Source organism: Mesocricetus auratus, unplaced genomic scaffold (assembly GCF_017639785.1).
Source record: "Mesocricetus auratus isolate SY011 unplaced genomic scaffold, BCM_Maur_2.0 Super-Scaffold_100013, whole genome shotgun sequence".
In the NCBI taxonomy this organism is placed as follows: Eukaryota; Metazoa; Chordata; class Mammalia; order Rodentia; family Cricetidae; genus Mesocricetus; species Mesocricetus auratus.
In genome coordinates, this window is record NW_024429196.1 from 44534842 (window position 1) to 44554110 (window position 19269).

Here is a 19269-nt window from a genome sequence, read left to right on the forward strand (position 1 = left end):
TGTCACATTCATCATATTTTCAAGAGTCCTGTGCATGGACAGCATTCTCATAGCTATGGACCAGCATTTCATAAGTCTCTGTCACCGAGATGAGGACCTTTGACCCTTGAAGGAACGCGAGGCTACAGTAGCAGAGTGGACCAGCTTTACTCTGTAGCTGTGCACTGAACACTGACTGCGCCCTTTGGTGAGGTCAAGCTCACGTGGGCTAGTAAGCAAAGGTACTCACACTGATAGCCACAGACATGCATTCGCGCATGCGCACTTATGTGAATTTGCATGTGCACAGCTGCATATCCCTGAGGACATGCGTGTAACGTCTTGGAATTGCTGGAGGATTTCCGTTATCTAACGTGGCTTTGCAACAGCCATTTCGTCAAACATAGACCCTCAACTCTTCTGAGCTCCGTACCCTGGCATGTGGGGACAGCAAGCTGCCTTATATAAAGACAATATGAGGACCAGTAGGTTCAGCTCGTTATTATTATAATAATTAATATAATATATAATATAATAATATTCACATCGGGTTGTGGCGGGGTGTACCCATTAAGTTCAACACTGGAACTGGCTATACGGTTTGATTGCCATAGGACTGGGCTACAGAACAGGGAGCCTGAGGTGCGTCCCATGCAGTCTGAGGAGGTTTCAATGGAAAGGGTCCTTGAGGTTCTTGACTTTAGAGAACTTTAGAAGACTCTTTCCTCCCATACAGGGCATTAAGAGAAGATACGAGAACCCTCCGGATCTCTTTGAAGGCAGGAAGACAGGGAGCTTTATGTCCTTTCGGCCTGGAAGTTTCTGCAGATATGCCTCGGAGAATCCTGGAAATTTCTGCAGATATTCCTCGGAGAATCCTGGAAGTGGGATGCAAACAGCTCTCAGAGTCAGAGACACAGAGCTACAGTGCCGCAATGTGGGCGCTTACAGGTGGATCACACATATGTTTAAAACAGGTAAGAGGCCACCAAGCAGAATCAAGGGAACGAAGGGAACAAGTCCCGTGTGGGTGGAGCCATCTTTCCTGGCTTCCCAAAAGAGACATGCGTGGGGAGGGCCCAGCTGTGCTTTCTGACACCCATCTTTCTCATACTTGCAGCCTGCACACTTGGGACAGGTCTAGTGCTTGGGACTTGTTTGTGAGCAGCAGCAGGGACCCAAATTACAGCCGTTTCCTTTCCCCTTGAGCCTCCTATAAAGCAGGACTATTACTCCAGCGCAGTTTCTCTTAATTTTGTGTTCATGTACCTTTTTATTTTTGCAACTCTTAATCTCTTTAAGAGAATCTTTCCATGTGTTGTTGTAAATTCTATTATGTACACATTTATTACATATATATTCTGATTGTTTATAAATTCATTATGTATATGCTAATTATAGAATGAGCATCATTAGGAACATAAAATAGAGCAAAATATAAATAACAATTGTTGAAAAATACTAATTTTATAAAGGTTTTCTTTGAAGATATTTCTTTAAAGATAGTATCTCCTGATTTTATTTCCCCATTCTTTCAATCCATTTATTCAACAAATAAAATGTGACTGTCCATTTGCTGAGTCACATGTACTCTGCCATATACTTCCCATTGTCCTAAGTGGAAGGAAGCATGGATTTTTGTGAAGCTACCTTTTTGTGTTCTAAAAATTTTAAAATTGTTCCCAGTTCACATTGTGAAACGTCAAGGATTGTTAGTGGCATTCCAATGCCAAAAGGATAATAAAGAATAATAAGTCAGCCAGAGCAACATACTCTATATTCCCTGCCTCTTGGTGCCTAGGACCAAATAACATAAATTTGTGTTCGACCCCTGCAAGAAAGGTAACCACGTCAAGGGAGGAGAGAGGGAGTTAGGCCATGTCCTATTTGTTAAAACAGCATTTTAGACTTCTTGAAATATAATCTTTTCAAAATATCTACAAACAATGTAATTGGATGCTTCATTAACATATTAGGAATTAGTGATAATTATTAAATCTAAGTCACACTAAACTTATTAGAAATAAACTTTGCGGCATTCTCTTTTTTTCAGATCTTAATAACTAATTTATTTAGCATAAATCTGGGCAATCAAACAAAACCTCTGCAGTTCTCTCCCATCTCCAAGTTGCTGAAAACTACCGCTATATCCTCTGTGTATGCACTTTCTACTGTGAACACTTCATAGTCACGGGATCACATAGCATTTGGCTTTCTGTGAGTTGATTATTTTACTTATTAAAATGCCCTCAAGTGTATCCAAGTTTTTGCCTTTACCCAAGTAAGTGCAAAATAAAGCTCATTGCAAACTGAGCAGTGGTGGCTCATGCCCTTAATCCCAGCACTTGGAAGACAAGGGCAGGTGGATCTCTGAATTTGAAGCCAGCCTGATCTACATAGTGAATTCCATGACAGGCTCCAAAGCTACACCGAGAAACTCTGTCTTGAAAAACCAAAATAATAATAATAATAATAATAATAATAATAATAATAATTTGTATGTACATACTACATCTTTTTATACATCAATGGATCCATAGGTCCTCATAATTTAAATCATTTTTGCAGGTTTAACTTTTTACTTATTCTTTGTGGTTCTCACATCATGCATCTTGATCCCACTCATCTCCCCATCTCTTTCCATCTGCCCTCTACACTTGCAGCCCACCCCCCAGGATAAAACAAGATAAAACTTAAAAGAAAAAAAGAAATTTCATGGAAGCTGTAGTGTGATACAGTCCTTTAGTTCATATATTATTAGTTCCAAGTGTTCATTACTTTGAGTCGTTGATCTGGTTTGAAATCTCTGGGTTTTGGTACATTAATATGGGACCCCTCATTGGAACTCCTCTTGGATATCCTGTTGTTGTCCTTTGTCATAGAGATCCTGAAACTTTGGATCTGCGGGACCAGCCCCTTCATGTGCTCCAGCAGATCATGGATGGGCTGAGTGATTGGATGAGGCAACCCATAGCTCTGGTTCTGAGTCTGGATAGTTGCTGGGTAGGTCAGCCTGCCAGCTCTCCTTTATCCTCAACACCAGGGTAAGCTCTCCAGTACTGCCCCAGCTAGCTCACCCTATGTAGTAGCAGCAAGGGGTGGAACCAATTCTCTTGCTCTCATGTCCTATGGGTCAGCTCACCCACACCTACACCACCAGGGCAAATTCTACTGTGTTGCCTAGTCAAGGTGTAAGGGCCACTCTGCCTAGTGCTATAGCTGGTGAAAGATAGGGCCAGCTCTCTTGCTCTAGTGACCTTAGACCTTAGGGACAGGAGTGGAGGGGGGCAGCTTCTCTCCCTTGCTAGGATGAGGAGAGGAACTCAGTCTCTCACACTCAGATCTTGCGATAACTCATCTAAGCCTCCCTCAATGGGGCCAACTCTACCAGATTGCCCAGGAAAGGTGCCAGACCTGTCTCCCTAGTTCTGCATCTGGTAAGAGACAGGGGCAGCTCTCTTGTTTGCCACAGGTGACAAGGGACAAGGGAGGGCATCTTTCCCTCTCCCTCACCACCACATGACAAGCAAGAGGTACAAAGGCAAGCTTTCCCATGACCTCAGGGCAAGCTCACTTGTGCCCCAAAAGCAGGGTCAGCACTACTACGGTGTCAGGTGAGGTGAAGGGCCTGCTGTCCCTGGAGCTGCAGTGGTGAGGGGCATGGTGGGAGGGTATCTTTCGCTTCAGCTCTCACCACCACACAAGGAGGGTGGGATTAGCCCTCCCACTCTCATGCCCTTACAGCCAGCCTGACCACATCCCGCCCATCAGAGTCAGCTGCCATGCTGCCCAGGTGAGGTGCAAGACCCACTCACTCTCTCCACTGTGCTTCAGCTGGTCAGGGTAGGACCCATTCTTCCTACTGCTGTAGCCAGTGAGGGGCCAGTTCAACTGTATGCAGCCCTATCCTCTCAAGGACAATCACACAGACCACAGCTGCAGCCGGACTACTGGTGCAGACATGGCTCTTGGCCACAGCTCAGAGCTGAACAGCACCATGACCAGGGATGGGGTGTGGGGACAACACGGGGGGGGGGGCAAGAAGGCTACCCACCTAGGCCCATTCCTCACTGTCTTCACCTCTTCGAATCTGCCTCTCTCTACAGGACATGGACCATTCTCTCTCTTTCTCTCTCTCTCTCCTCTATCTCTCTCTCTTTCTTTCTCTCTCTCTCTCTCTCTCTCTCTCTCTCTCTCTCTCTCTCTCTCTCTCTCTCTCCCTTCCTCCCTCCCATATTCCATCATACATTTGCTCATCACAGTAGAGCTCATCAGATGCCAGGTCGGCCTGTGTTTTCTCTTCCAGGCCCAAGGCAGAGATCACCTAACTGTCATATGGATCTTTGTCTCCCACTCAGTATTACTGATGCTGTGTGGGTTCCTATCTTCTCTTACTGGCTACAGTATACAGTTTCGAACAAAAGTCATTTATCCGGATATCTGAATCAGCAAAGTGATTCTGCTAAGAAAGCGTAATGGTGCCCGACAGTTTGGCACAAGAAGTGCTGGGCAAGTTCATGGATGAACTCTTCCTGCCCCAATTCTAGGGGTGGAGCTGTGTTGGTTCTCCATAGACCTCTAGGCCCAGAGCCCTAAGAATTGGAACCTTAAGTTGCCATAAACTGCCATGTAGGTATCCCTTTTAGAAACACCAATTTCAATTACTTTTGATGTGTAGCCAGTGGGATTGCTGTATCACTGGAGAGAGAGATACCATCACAACTCTGTTTCAATTATTTTAAGGCCTTCCATACTGTTCCCCTTGCCATCTACATTATTATACATTTTTTTTAGAATCTTTAAGTAATTATTTATTGTGATCCCTCCTCTCACTACTACTCCCAGTTTCTCCCTACCTCCCATCCCAGTTGGATCCACCTCCTTTCTCTCTCTCATTAGAAAACAAACAGGGTTCTAAAGGATTACAGTGCAATAAAATATAATATGATAAAATAAAAACTAAGTCACCAAAATGGAACAAAACAAGCAAAGAGCCCAAGAAAAGGCAAAAGAAACAGATATGGATGGAGAGACCCACTCATTCACACACTCAGGATCCCCTTTAAAACACAAAATGGGAAGCCATAATATTTTCACAAAGAATCTTTAAGGTAAAAATAGAGAACTGATAAATGAAAGAAAGGAAAGAAGGTAGGGAAGGAGGGAGGGAGGAAGGAAGGACTGAATAAAAGTAACCCTGACACAAAGTCGTGAGACAAAGACCCTTCAAAGATACTATTGAGTTCATTTTCTGTTGGCCGTCTACTGTTGGGCACAGAGCCTACCATAAAATTAGTTTGTTTCCCCTAGTTAGATTGCTGTGGAGAAGAGTAAAATTTCATTTGCAAGTTGTTGCCAATTGGAGACTGATTCTGGGTTAGGCATAGGGACATGTGTTCACTTCGTTCATCTCTAGGACCCTTTCTGGTGCAGATCCATGCAGGCCCTGTATAAGCTTCCTTAGTCCCTGTGAGTTCATAGGTGTGTCTCTCCTGTTAATTTAGAGGGCCTCATTTCCCTGGTGTTCTCCATCCCTGCATCATATAATCATTTCACCTCTTCTTCAAAAGGCTCTTTCTGTACCCACTAGAAGAAGGGATGGGAAGGAAAAAATATAAAACACACTCAGTAACAGAAAAACAAATATGACACCACCAGAGTCTAGAGACTCTACACCAGCAAGACTCGAATAATCCAATGCAAATTAAGCAGAAGAGAATGACCTTAAAAACAACTTCTTGAAAATGATAGATGCTCTCAAAGAGGATATGGGAAAATCCCTAGAAGCAATGGAAGAAAAAACAAACCAAAAAAAGAAAGAAATGGGAGAAAAAAAAGAAACCAAAAAATAAAAAAATGCAACAAATGGAGGAAAAGACAAGGCAAATATTGTAAGAAACAATTCAAACAGTACAAGTGCAAGGATTGAAAGCTGAAATAGAGAATAAAAAATAATCTGAAGGAATGCTGGAAAAAGAAAGGCAGGGCAAATGGTCAGGTACTACAGATGAAAGCATAACCAACAGAATACAAGAAATAGAAGAGAGAACCTCAGGTGTTGAAGGTACACTAGGAGAAATAGATTCATTGACCAAAGAAAATCTTAAGTCCAACAAATCCCTAACAAAAAATATTCAGGAAATATGGGACACCATGAAAAGACCAAACCTAAGAATAATAGGTATAGAAGAAAGTGAAGAAAACCACATCAAAGGGACAGAAAGCATATTCAACAAAATCATAGAAGAAAACTTTCCCAACCTAAAGAAACACATGCCAATGAAGGTATAAGAAGCTTACAGGAGCCAAGCACCCCAGACTCCAGATCTTCTCTCCCACCAAAGAGACCAGGAAACTACAGGAGCCAGGGAGACCAGGGGAGTAGCTGTTCCGGATCAGGTACAACAGGACCCAGCATAGGGTCCAGGGGACCAGGTAGGAGGCTAAGCGCCCCAGATTCCTGTTCTTCTTCTCTACCCACGGACCAGCATTTGGACAAGGCATAGAAGAACCACCAGATTACTGGACTTACTAGCACCCACCAAAGGGAACTCTGGTCTCCAGACCAGGAAGGGGCTCTTTCTGCACCCACTAGAAGAAGAGATGGGAAAGAGACAATACAAAAACACAGTCAGAAACAGAAACACAAATATGACACCGCCAGATTCTAGAGACTCCACACCAGCAAGACCCCAATATTCCAACGCGAAGGAAGCAGAAGAGAACGACCTTAAAAGCACTTTCATGAAAATGATAGAGGCCCTAAAAGAGGATATTGGAAAATCCCTCAAAGAAATGGAAGAAAAAACAAACCAAAAAATGCAAGAAATGGAAGAAAAAACAAACCAAAAAATGCAAGAATTGGAAGAAAAAACAAACCAAAAAAGGCACGAAATGGAAGAAGAAATGAAGCAAAAAATGCAAGAAATGGAAGAAAAAGCAAAGCAAAAAATGCAAGAATTAGAAGAAGAAACATACCAAATAAGGCAGGAAATGGAAGAAGAAACAAAGCAAAAAATGCAAGAAATGGTAGAAAAAACAAAGCAAAAAATGAAAAAAATGGAGGAGGAAACAAACCAAAAAAGGCAGGAAATGGAAGAAGAAACAAAGCACAAAATCCAAGAAATGGAACAAAAAGCAAACCAAAAAATGCAAGAAATGGAAGAAAGAACAAACCAAAAAATTCATAAAAGGCAACAAACGGACGAACAGATAAACAGAAAATTGCAAGAAGCAATGCAAACGTTGCAAGGGTTGAAAACTGAAATAGAGACACTAAAAAAAACACAATCTGAAGAAAGGCAGAAAATAGAAAAGCTGGACAAACAGTCAGGCACTACCAATACAAGCATTACCAACAGAATAGAAGAGATGGAAGAGAGAATCTCAAGTGTTGAAGATACATTAGGAGAAATGGATTTATCAACCAGAGAAAACCTTAAATCCAACAAATCCTTAACACAAAACATCCAGGAAATATGGGACACCATGAAAAGACCAAACCTAAGAATAATAGGTATAGAAGAAGGAGAAGAAATCCACCTCTAAGGGGCAGAAGGCATATTCAACAAAATCATAGAAGAAAACTTTCCCAACCTTAAGAAAGACATGCCAATGAAGGTACAAGAAGCCTACAGAACACCAAATAGAGTGGACCACAAAAAAATCCCTCGCCACATAATAATCAAGACCCCAAACATACAGAATAAAGAAAGAATATTAAGAGCAGCTAAGGAAAAAGGTCAAGTAACATATAAAGGCAGACCTATCAGAATTACACCTGATTTCTCCATGGAAACTCTGAAAGTCAGAAGGTCCTGGATAGATATTCTACCTACACTAAGAGACCATGGATGCCAGCCCAGACTACTATACCCGGCAAAGCTCTCAATCACTATAGACGGAGAAAACAAGATATTCCATGACAAAACTAGATTCAACCAATATGTGTCCACTAACCCAGCCCTACAGAAAATTTTGGAAGGAAAACTCCAACCCAAGGAAGCTAACTACAACCAGAAAAACATAAGCATTAGAGAATCCCTCTCTACCAACAGCCAAAAGAACAAAGGGGTGAAATTCCACCCATAATTCCACCAACAACAACCATCGCAAATCGAAGAAGGATGAGCAATCAATGGTCATTAATATCCCTCAATATTAACGGCCTTAACTCACCCATAAAAAGACACAGATTAGCAGAATGGATTCGAAGACAGAACCCTTCCTTCTGCTGCATACAAGAAACACACCTCACCCTCAAAGACAGACATTACTTGAGAGTTAAAGGTTGGGAAAAAATTTTTCAATCAAATGGACCCAAGAAACAAGCAGGGGTAGCAATCCTAATATCTAACAAATTAGACTTTAAAATAAAATCAATCAAAAGAGATGAAGGAGGTCATTACATACTCATCGCAGGTGAAACCCACCAAGATGAAGTGTCTATCCTGAACATCTATGCCCCCAATACAAAGGCATCCACATTCGTTAAAGAAACATTATTAGAACTTAAATCTCATCTAAAGCCCCACACAGTTATAGTGGGAGATTTCAACACACCACTCTCACCACTAGACAAGAATACCAGACAGAAACTCAACAAAGAAGCAAAGGGTCTAATAGAAGTAATGACCCAACTGGGATTAACAGATATCTATAGAACATTTCATCCACATAAAAAAGAATATACCTTCTTCTCACCACCACATGGAACCTTCTCAAAAATCGACCACATACTTGGCAACATATCAAACCTCAGCAGCTACAAAAAAATTGGAATAACTCCATGCATCTTATCAGACCACCATGCCTTAAAATTAGAATTCAACAACAACACAAATTGCAGAAAACCTACAAACTCATGGAAATTGAATAATGCTCAACTGCACCATCCCTGGGTCAAAGAGGAAATAAAAAAAGAAAAGACTTCCTCGAATTCAATGAGAATGAAGACACAACATACCCAAACCTATGGGACACTTTGAAAGCAGTGCTACGGGGGAAGTTCATAGCACTAAGTGCTCACATGAAGAAACAGGAAAACAGTTATACCAGAGAATTAACATCACAGCTAAAAGCTCTAGAACACAAAGAAGCAAACTCCCCCAGGAGGAGTAGATGCCAGGAAATAATCAAATTGAGGGCTGAAATCAACAAAGTAGAAACCAGGAAAACAATACAAAGAATCAATGCAACGAAGAGTTGGTTCTTTAAGAAAATCAACAAGATAGACAAACCTTTGTCCAAACTTACCAAACAGCAGAGAGTGAACACGCAAATTAACAAAATCAGAAATGAAAAGCGGGACATAACAACAGACTCTGAGGAAATCCAGAGAATCATTAGGTCATACTTTGAAAACCTGTACTCCACAAAATTCGAAAATTTAAAGGAAATGGATGACTTCCTGGACAGCTATCATTTGCCAAAACTAAATCAAGAACAGATAAGCAATTTAAATAGACCTATAACCCCTATGGAAATAGAAGCTGTCATCAAAAGTCTCCCAACCAAAAAAAGTCCAGGTCCAGATGGCCTCAGTGCAGAATTCTACCAGAAATTCAAAGAACAGCTTATACCAATTCTTCTCAAAGTGTTCCACACAATAGAAGCAGAAGGGTCTTTGCCAAACTCTTTCTATGAGGCTTCAATAACCTTGATCCCCAAACCACACAAAGATACAACCAAGAAAGAGAACTTCAGACCAATATCCCTCATGAACATTGATGCAAAAATACTCAATAAAATACTGGCAAATCGGATCCAAGCACACATCAAAACAATCATTCACCACGATCAAGTAGGTTTCATCCCAGGGATGCAGGGATGGTTCAACATACAAAAATCCATCAACGTAATCCACCATATAAACAAGCTGAAAAACAAAAATCACATGATCATCTCACTAGATGCTGAAAAAGCCTTTGACAAAATCCAACACCCCTTCATGATAAAGGTCTTGGAGAGATCTGGGATAACAGGGACATACTTAAACATAATAAAAGCCATATACAGTAAACCAACAGCCAACATCAAACTAAATGGACAGAAACTCAACGCAATTCCTCTAAAATCAGGAACAAAACAAGGTTGTCCACTCTCTCCATACCTTTTCAACATGGTACTTGAAGTTCTAGCTATAGCCATACGACAACAAAGGGGGATCAAGGGGATACAAATTGGGAAGGAAGAAGTCAAACTTTCACTGTTTGCAGACGATATGATAGTTTACATCAATGACCCAAAGAACTCTACCAGGGAACTCTTACAGCTGATTAACACCTTCAGCAAAGTGGCAGGTTACAAGATCAACTCAAGAAAGTCAGTAGCCCTACTATATACAGATGATAAAAGGGCTGAAAGAGAAATCAGAGAAACATCACCCTTTACAATTGCCACAAACAACATAAAATACCTTGGGGTAACGCTAACCAAACAAGTGAAAGACCTGTATCGTAAGAACTTTGAATCTTTAAAGAAAGAAATTAAAGAAGCCCTCAGAAAATGGAAAGATCTCCCATGCTCTTGGATAGGTAGGATCAATGTAGTAAAAATGGCAATCCTGCCAAAAGCAATCTACAGATTCAATGCTATCCCCATTAAAATCCCAGCACAATTCTTCACAGACCTTGAAAGAACAATAATCAATTTTGTATGGAAAAACAACAAACCCAGGATAGCCAAAACAACCCTGTTCAACAAGGCAACGTCCGGAGGCATCACTATCCCTGACCTCAAGCTCTATTATAGAGCTATAGTCCTGAAAACAGCTTGGTATTGGCACAAAAATAGACAGGCAGACCAATGGAATCGAATTGAAAATCCGGGTATTAACCCACACACGTACGAACATCTGATCTTTGACAAAGAAGCTAAAAATATACAATGGAATAAAGAAAGCATCTTCAACAAATGGTGCTGGCATAATTGGAGACTGGCATGTAGAAAAATGCGGATCGATCCATGTTTATCGCCATGCACAAAACTTAAGTCCAAATGGATCAAAGACCTCAACATAAATCCAGCCACACTGAACCTCTTAGAAGAGAAAGTGGGTGGTACCCTTGAACGAATTGGTACAGGAGACAGCTTCCTGAACATAACACCAGTAGCACAGACAGTGAGATCAACAATTAATAAATGGGACCTACTGAAACTGAGAAGCTTCTGTAAGGCAAAGGACACAGTCAGCAAGACAAAAAGGCAGCCCACAGAATGGGAAAAAATATTCACTAATCCCACATCTGACAGAGGGTTGATCTCCAAAATTTACAAAGAACTCAAGAAGCAAGTCTCCAAAACAGCAAAGGACCCAATTAAGAAGTGGGCTGCAGAACTAAATAGAGAGTTTTCAATAGAGGAGTCTAAAATGGCTGAGAGGCACTTGAGAAAGTGCTCAACATCCTTAGCCATCCGGGAAATGCAAATCAAAGCAACTCTGAGATACCATCTCACTCCTGTCAGAATGGCTAAAATCAAAAACACCAATGACAATTTATGCTGGAGAGGATGTGGTGAAAGGGGGACACTCCTCCATTGCTGGTGGGAGTGCCAACTGGTTCAGCCACTTTGGAAAGCAGTATGGAGATTCCTCAGAAAAATGGGAATAAACCTACCACAAGACCCAGCAACTCCACTCTTAGGTATATAACCAAAAGATGCCCATTCATATAACAAAGATGTCTGTTCCACTATGTTCATAGCAGCTTTATTTGTAATAGCCAGAACTTGGAAGCAACCTAGATGTCCCTCACCCGAAGAATGGATAGAGAAAATGTGGTACATCTACACAATGGAGTACTATTCAGCAGAAAAAAATAATGGAATCATGAGATTCGCAGGCAAATGGATGACACTAGAAGAAACCATCCTGAGTGAGGTAACCCAGTCACAAAAAGAGAAACATGGCATGTACTCTCTCATATATGGATTTTAGACATAGATCTGGGGAGTGCCAGCCTACAATCCTATTGCCAGAGAGTCTGGGAAACAGAAACTTCATTTACTGGCTGGTTAAGTACTGAGCTGAACTCAAGAAAGCCAGTATCAGAGAGGGAGGACTGATGATCAAAGGGATTAAGACTGGGCTGGTTGAACCCCAGAAACAGCTGACCAGACAAAGGTTAACTCTTGAATCCCAGGCATCAGCCTGGGAATCCAGCATGGGACTGATCAAGACCCCCTGAATCCGGGTGTCAGTGAGGAGGCCTAGGTAATCTATTGAGCCTTGGACAGCAGATCAGTACCCATCCCAAGTATACACACGGTCTCTGGACTCCCATAGAACAATGTGAGGTGCACTCTCACCCTGAACTCTTGGGGAAGGGTCTAGGCCCTGCCCTATATGAAATGACAGACTATGGACACCCCCATGGAGGGCCTCACCCTCCCTGGGGGAATGAGGGGATAACGGGGGGGGATGGGGGGGGAGGGCACGGGAGGAGGGGAGGGAAAGGGAGAGGGACCTCGTACTGACTTGTGAAGCAACTTTGTTTCTTATCTAAATTTAAAATGGAAAATAAAAAAAATTAATAAATATATAAAAAAAAGAAGCTTACAGAACACCAAATAGAGTGGACCACAAAAATCAGTCCCCTCAACACATAATAATAACCAAGACTCCAAACATATAGAATAAAGAAATAATATTAAGAGTAACTAAGGAAAAAGGCCAAGAAACAAAAGCAAACCTATCAGAATTACATCTGACTTCTCCATGAAAACTGTGAAAGCCAGAAGATACTGGACAGATATTCTACCAACACTAAGAGACTGTAGATGCCAGCCTAGACTACTATACCCAGCAAAGCTCTCAATCACTACAGACAGAAAAAACAAGATATTTCATGGAAAAAAAAGACTAAAACAATACATATCTAGTAACCCAGCCCTACAGAAAGTTCTGGAAGGAAAACTCCAGTCCAAAGATGTTAACTACAACCAGAAAAACATAGGAAATAGATAATCCCACTTCACCAACAGCCAAAAAAACGGGTAGAAATCCACATACAATTTCACCACCACCAACATTCCAAAACATACAAGAATAATAGTCATTAATATCCATCAATATTAATGGTCTTAACTCGCCCATAAAAAGACCCAGGCTAACAGAATGGATTCGAAGACAGAATCCATCCTTCTGCTGCATACAAGAAACACAACTCAGCTTCAAAGACAGATATTATTTCAGAGGTAAGGGTTGGGAAAAGATTTTCCCATCAAATGGACCCAAAAAACATGAGGGAGTAGCAATCCTAATATCTAATATCTTTAAACTAAAATCAATCAAAAGAGATGAAAGAGGTCATTTCATACTCATCACAGGAGAAATCCACCAAGATGAAGTCTCAGTTCTCAACATCTGTGCCCCAAATACAAAGGCATCCATGTTCATAAAAGAAACATTACTAAAATTCAAGTCAGATATAAAACCTCACACACTTATAGTGGGAGACTTCAACACCCCACTCCCACCATTAGAGAGGACTGCCAGACAGAAACTTAACAAGGAAACAAAAAACTAATAAAAGTTATGACCCATTTAAGTCTAACATACATCTATAGAACATTACATACAAACACAAAAGAATAAACCTTCTTCTCAGCACCACATTGAAACTTCTAAAAAATCGACCACATACTTGGCAACATAGCAAATCTCAGCAGATACAAAAAAATGGAATAACTCAATGTATCTTATCAGATCATCATGCTCTAAATGTAGAATTCAACAACAAAACAAATTGCAGAAACCCTGCAAACTTATGGAAATTGAATTATGTGCAATTGCACCATTCCTGGGTCAAAGAAGAAATTAAAAAAAAAGAAATCAAAGTCTTCCTAGAATTAAATAAGAATGAAGACACAACATACCCAAACCTATAGAACTCTTTGAAAGCAGTGCTAAGAGGAAATTTGATAGCACTAAGTGCCCATATGAAGAAACTGGAGAATACTCACACTAGAGAAATAACAGCAGAACTGAAAGATCTAGAGCAAAAGCAGGCAAACTCACCCCAGCAGAACAAATGCCAGGAAATAATTAAACTGAAGACTGAAATCAATAAAGTTGAAACTCTTTGCCAAACTCTTTTTATGAGTCTACAATAACCTTGGTACCCAAGCCACACAAAGACACAACTAAGAAATAGAACTTCAAACCAATATCCCTCATGAACATTGATGCAAAAATATGCAATAAAATATTGGCAAATAAAATCCAAGAATACATCAGAAAACACATCCATCAAGATCAAGAATGCTTCATTCCAGGGATGCAAGGATGGTTCAACATATGAAAATTCATCAACATAATCCACCATATAAACAAGCTGAGAAACAAAAATCACATGAGCATCTCACTTGATGCTGAAAAAACTTTTGACAACATTCAACACCCCTTCATGATAAAGGTCCTGTAGAGATCAGGGATAACAGGAACTTCCCTGAACATAAAAAAGCAATATACAGTAAACCAATAGCCAACATCAAACTAAATGGAGAGAAATTCGAGGCAATTCCACTAAAATCAGGAACAAGACATATCTCTTCAATATTGTACTTGAGTTCTAGCCAGAGCAATAAGACAACAAAAGGAGATCAAGGGCTTACAAACTGGAAAGGAAGAGGTCAAACTTTCACTATTTGCAGAAGATGTGATAGTTTAAATTAAGCGACCCAAAAAAACTCTACCAGGGAACTCCTACAGCTGATAAACACCTTCAGCAAAGTGACAGGCTACAAGATTAACTCAAAAAATCAGTAGCCCTATTATATGCAGATGATAAATGGGCTGAGAAAGAAATCAGAGAAACATCATCCTTTACAATATCCACAAACAACATAAAATATCTTGGGATAACACTAACCAAATAAATGAAAGACCTGTATAGCAAGAACTTTGAGTCATTAAAGAAAGAAATTAAAGAAGATACCAGAAAATGGAAAGATCTCCCTTGCTCTTGCATGGATAGGATCAACATAGTAGAAATGGCAATCTTGCCAAAAGCAATCTACAGATTCAATGCAATCCCCATCAAAACGCTGGCACAATTCTTCACAAATCTTGAAAGGACAATACTCAACTTTATATGGAAAAACAAAAGACCCAGGATAGCCAATACAACACTGTACAATAAAGGAAAGTTCAGAGGCATCACCATCCCTGTCTTCAAGCACTATTGTAGAGCTATAGTCCTGAAAACAGCTATGTATTGGCATAAAAATAGACAGGTAGACCGGTGGAATCAAATTGGACACCCTGATATTAACCCACACACCTATGAACAACTGATTTTTGACAAAGAAGCTAAAATTATACAATGGAAACCAGTTGCAGAGAGGGAGGAGTGATGAGCAAATGGGTCAAGACTGGGCTGGCGAAATCCACAGAACTGAACAAGGACTGACTGAGAGGCCAGCATAGGACTGATTCACACCCCCTGAATGTGGGTGTCAGTGAGGAGGTCTCAGCAATCTTTGGGGTCTCGGGAAGTAGATCAGTATTTATCCCTGGCATCCAAATGGATTTTCAGAGTCCATTCCACATGGAGGGATGCTCTCTCAGCCTGCACACATGGGGGAGGGCCTAGGCTCTGCCCCAGATGATATGACTTTGGAGATCCCCCATGAAGGGCCTAACCCTCCATGGAGACTGGAGTAGGGATTGGAAGGGGGGTTGGAGTGTTGGGGTGGCCAGGGGAGGAGGAGAAGGAGAGGGAGCTGGGATTGACATTTAAAGCAAGCTTGTTTCTAATTTAATTTGGAAAAATGAAAGGAATCATCAGCATCTGATACTTAAAATTAAGTGACCATGTACAGTGACCATAATCCAACTGAACTATCAGACTGATGGGAAATTTTGCTATTGCCAGAATCAGTACTGATCATAACTAACCATCAAAGAGAGTAGTTTGTCTGGAATAATGGTCTAGGATAAACTTGAAGACAAAATTAATATTTTGTTATGACACAACAATGCTTCTCCAGGTACACAGCTGCTGCATTTGTTCAGGTAAGGATGAGAACCTGAGGAAATTAACATTGTACCTTTCAATCTCCCCTGAAATGATGGAAACTGTTCAAGACAATGTTTCTCATAAAGATTTGTAAGGAATCAGGAAATAGAACTAAGGGAAAATCAATGCTGCTCACCCTCCCTGATCTCCTCCGGGGTTAGGTGGTCATGAGCTCTTTTAGGCCAATGATAATTCTCATTCTTACATATGATTCCACAAGGTAAAAGAAACTCAGTTGCTGCTGTTGCCACTCTTAGAAATGGCCACAGATAAGATAAGCTCCTTAAGGACTTTTATGTACTGCACATTTCTCATATGCAGAAGTTTAAAAGTATGCACTGGGAAGGCAAGGTCAGAGAAAGATGCTATGGAAGATAGGTTTTTATGAAATTATAGATGCATATGTAGTTATGTGCATGCATATCACTTGAAAATTCACAAAAGTTCATCCTGTTGGTATAGAAAATTAGCTTTATCTTGTATAAAACACGAAAGACAACATATGGTGAGATCCTATTGACATTCCCATTAAGAACCAGTATTTATCCATAGTACACAAATGGACTTTGGGATCCCACTCCCCCATAGAGGGATATTCTCTCATCCCAGATACATGGAAGAGGGCCTAGACCCTCCCACAAATGATGTGACAGACTTTAATAATCCCCCATGGAAGGCCTCACCATACCTGGGGAGTGGATGGGATGGGATGGGATGGGATGGGGATGGCAGTGGGGATCATGGGAGGATGTGAGGGAGAGGAAACTGGGATTGATAAGTAAAATAAATTGTTTCTAAACTAAATTTTAAAAAAGGGAAAAAAGAAAGTATCTCCACATAGAAAATAAAGACTGGGAATGTTCCTAAGTGGTAGAGCACATGTCTTACACAATAGATAAAAGATAAGCTGGGTTTGTGGACTGATAGTTAAGTGTTCTCTTGGTGTATGAGTGGTATTATGTTTAATGGGTAACACCACAGATATCAACCACACATAGAAAAAACAGATTGTAAATCAGGAATGACTAGACTGGATTCACCATTTTCCTCCAAAAAGAGGATCGTTTGTGCTTCACCTATAATATTCACATTCTAGTGCACTGCACTTGGCAAAAATCATGTGACAGTTTTGAAAAGTAGCACCTTCTGGAGACTGCCTTTTGGTGCTCAAGAGTATTTGGCAATACAGGAAGATCCAGTTACAAGTGTGTCATAAAACATGCTACCATTTTTCTCCACCCTTCTTGTGATTCAGATATCTGAAAAATAAAAATTTTATAACACGGAAAACATTTGCCTTATCTTTGCTGATACGGAAAAATGGCCTCAGTGGAGTAGCAGATGCACAGAGCAACTTCCTCTAAACCATGAAACCTTGGTAACCTCACAGATAAAAATATAAATTTCTAACTATACATTTAGGGACTCTACCACTAATAAGTGGAACAAAAAGTAATCACCATGTAAATAAACATCTCAGTAACACTGTATGAGTGTATTGCCATCCTAATATCTGACAAAATAGATAAGAAACAAAGGTACTTCATACTAACCAAAGTATCAGTTAATCAAGAAAATATTATAATACTTAACATACATGCACCAAAACCTGGTGCATCCAGCTTTGTTAAGAATCAACTTGATGGAATTAAAGGCACAGCTGAACACAAACCCAAAGATAGTAGATGATTTCAAAACCACAATTTTCAAAATATATAGGTCATCTATCCAAAAAATAAACAAAGTAACCTCAGGCATCCACTGGTGGTGGGAATGAAAACTTGTACATCCACTATGGAAAGTAATGTGGTGGTTCTTTGGGAAGGTGGGAATAGATCTAACCTAAGATCCAGCTATACCACTCTTGGTCTTATTTTAAAATGATATCCTATTACAGAAAATGAGAACATTCTTACTCCAACTTTTGCAATCTAAGGAAAGTCACCAGACAATGAAATGGCAAGAAGACTAACCTATGAAGATATTGTGCTGATATGAGAGTAGTGAGTCCTCATAGTCTCTTCCATGTAAGTAATGGTTGCAGATAGTTACTGTAATTTTTAAAAAGCAGCTCAAGAGAAAAAGACACCACATGACAGAGTTCAATCAGAGGGGTTGTTTTTTAATTAGGGGAAAGGGATCATAAAAAGGGGAAAGGGAAGTGGGGGGACTGGCCTCCACAGATAGGAGCAATAGGAGAGAGAAAAGGGGGAGTGGGCAGGGTCCTTTTAAAAGGGAACATAGTGAATGTGCACAGGTGGAACTCTTAGTGGTGGTAGCTAGGGTGTATCCTGTCAGAACTCCAAAGGCAGGACAGTATGAATACCTAAATACTAAGTTATTATTTTAATACTAAGGAAGCCATTTATCAATATCTTAAATTCTCGAGTACTTCAAAAAGTACCAAAGATTTTATCAGAACATTTTACCATACTGTCCAAATTTGTAAGCTCTGAAACATTTGTGTTCAGCAAAGAAGGAAAATATAAAGAGAAATGGTATTGAGTCAAAGGCAATACAGTTCAAACCATATAGGTCAGTGGTTCTCAATCTTCCTAATGCTGCCACCCTTTAATACAGTTCCTCATGTTTGCTGACCCCAACCATAAAATAATTTTTTCTGTTACTTCCTAATGGTAAATTTGGCACTGTTATGAATCATAATCATAGTAAACATCCATATTTTTCAATGGTCTCAGGTGACCTCTGCGAAAGGTAATTTACCCCCCCCAACCCAAGGGATTGCAACCCACAGATTGAGAACCACAGATGTAGATTATCTTGACAAGATGGAAAATGCCCTGATATTAGGAGTCCTAAGTCTCCTCATTCTGGGACAATGTCTCTCTTAGGCACCTAAGTTAGGGTTCCAAAACTCAGGATTTGCTGCTTTAGTTCACAAAATTTTTATGAAAATTTCACCACTTAGAATATGTACAGAAATAGTAAAGCAGTATATAATTCTCTTTTCAATCTTCATCTAATTAGAATCCCAAATGAAAACCACTGTGTAGTTTTTCTTTGGGCCTATTATCAAATGCTGCAAATATCAGAAACTGTTATTACTGAACTACAGTCACCTAAAGGTGTGAACACTAATGAATTCCAAGACATTGTTGTAATACTGTTCTCTACCCAGCAATGAAAACTGAGGTAGCTGGGTTTTCTCATATTGATCCAGAATCTCTATGCTTATCCCCAAATGGCATAAAAGACAAAGTGGTATTTCATACATTCATAAGCATACCAATGAGATGTGATGGGAGTT

General features: G+C 40.2%; 1 protein-coding gene across 8 annotated transcripts in view; it reads left to right on the plus strand.

The window, feature by feature from the left end:
• The first annotated feature begins 289 nt into the window (after positions 1 to 289).
• LOC101837037 (olfactory receptor 2W1) overlaps positions 290 to 19269 on the plus strand; it is a 64023-nt gene continuing 45043 nt past the window's right edge. The window contains exons 1-4 of one of the 8 annotated variants that reach the window (XR_005880786.1): positions 314 to 464; positions 716 to 956; positions 2033 to 2196; positions 17899 to 18028. The gene's annotated coding sequence lies outside the window, so the exon portion shown is untranslated. Of the gene's footprint in view, positions 465 to 715; positions 957 to 2032; positions 2293 to 17898; positions 18029 to 19269 lie in introns of those variants that run through there. The other 7 variants (XR_005880790.1, XR_005880788.1, XM_021223391.2 and 4 more) reach the window with 7 other exon arrangements.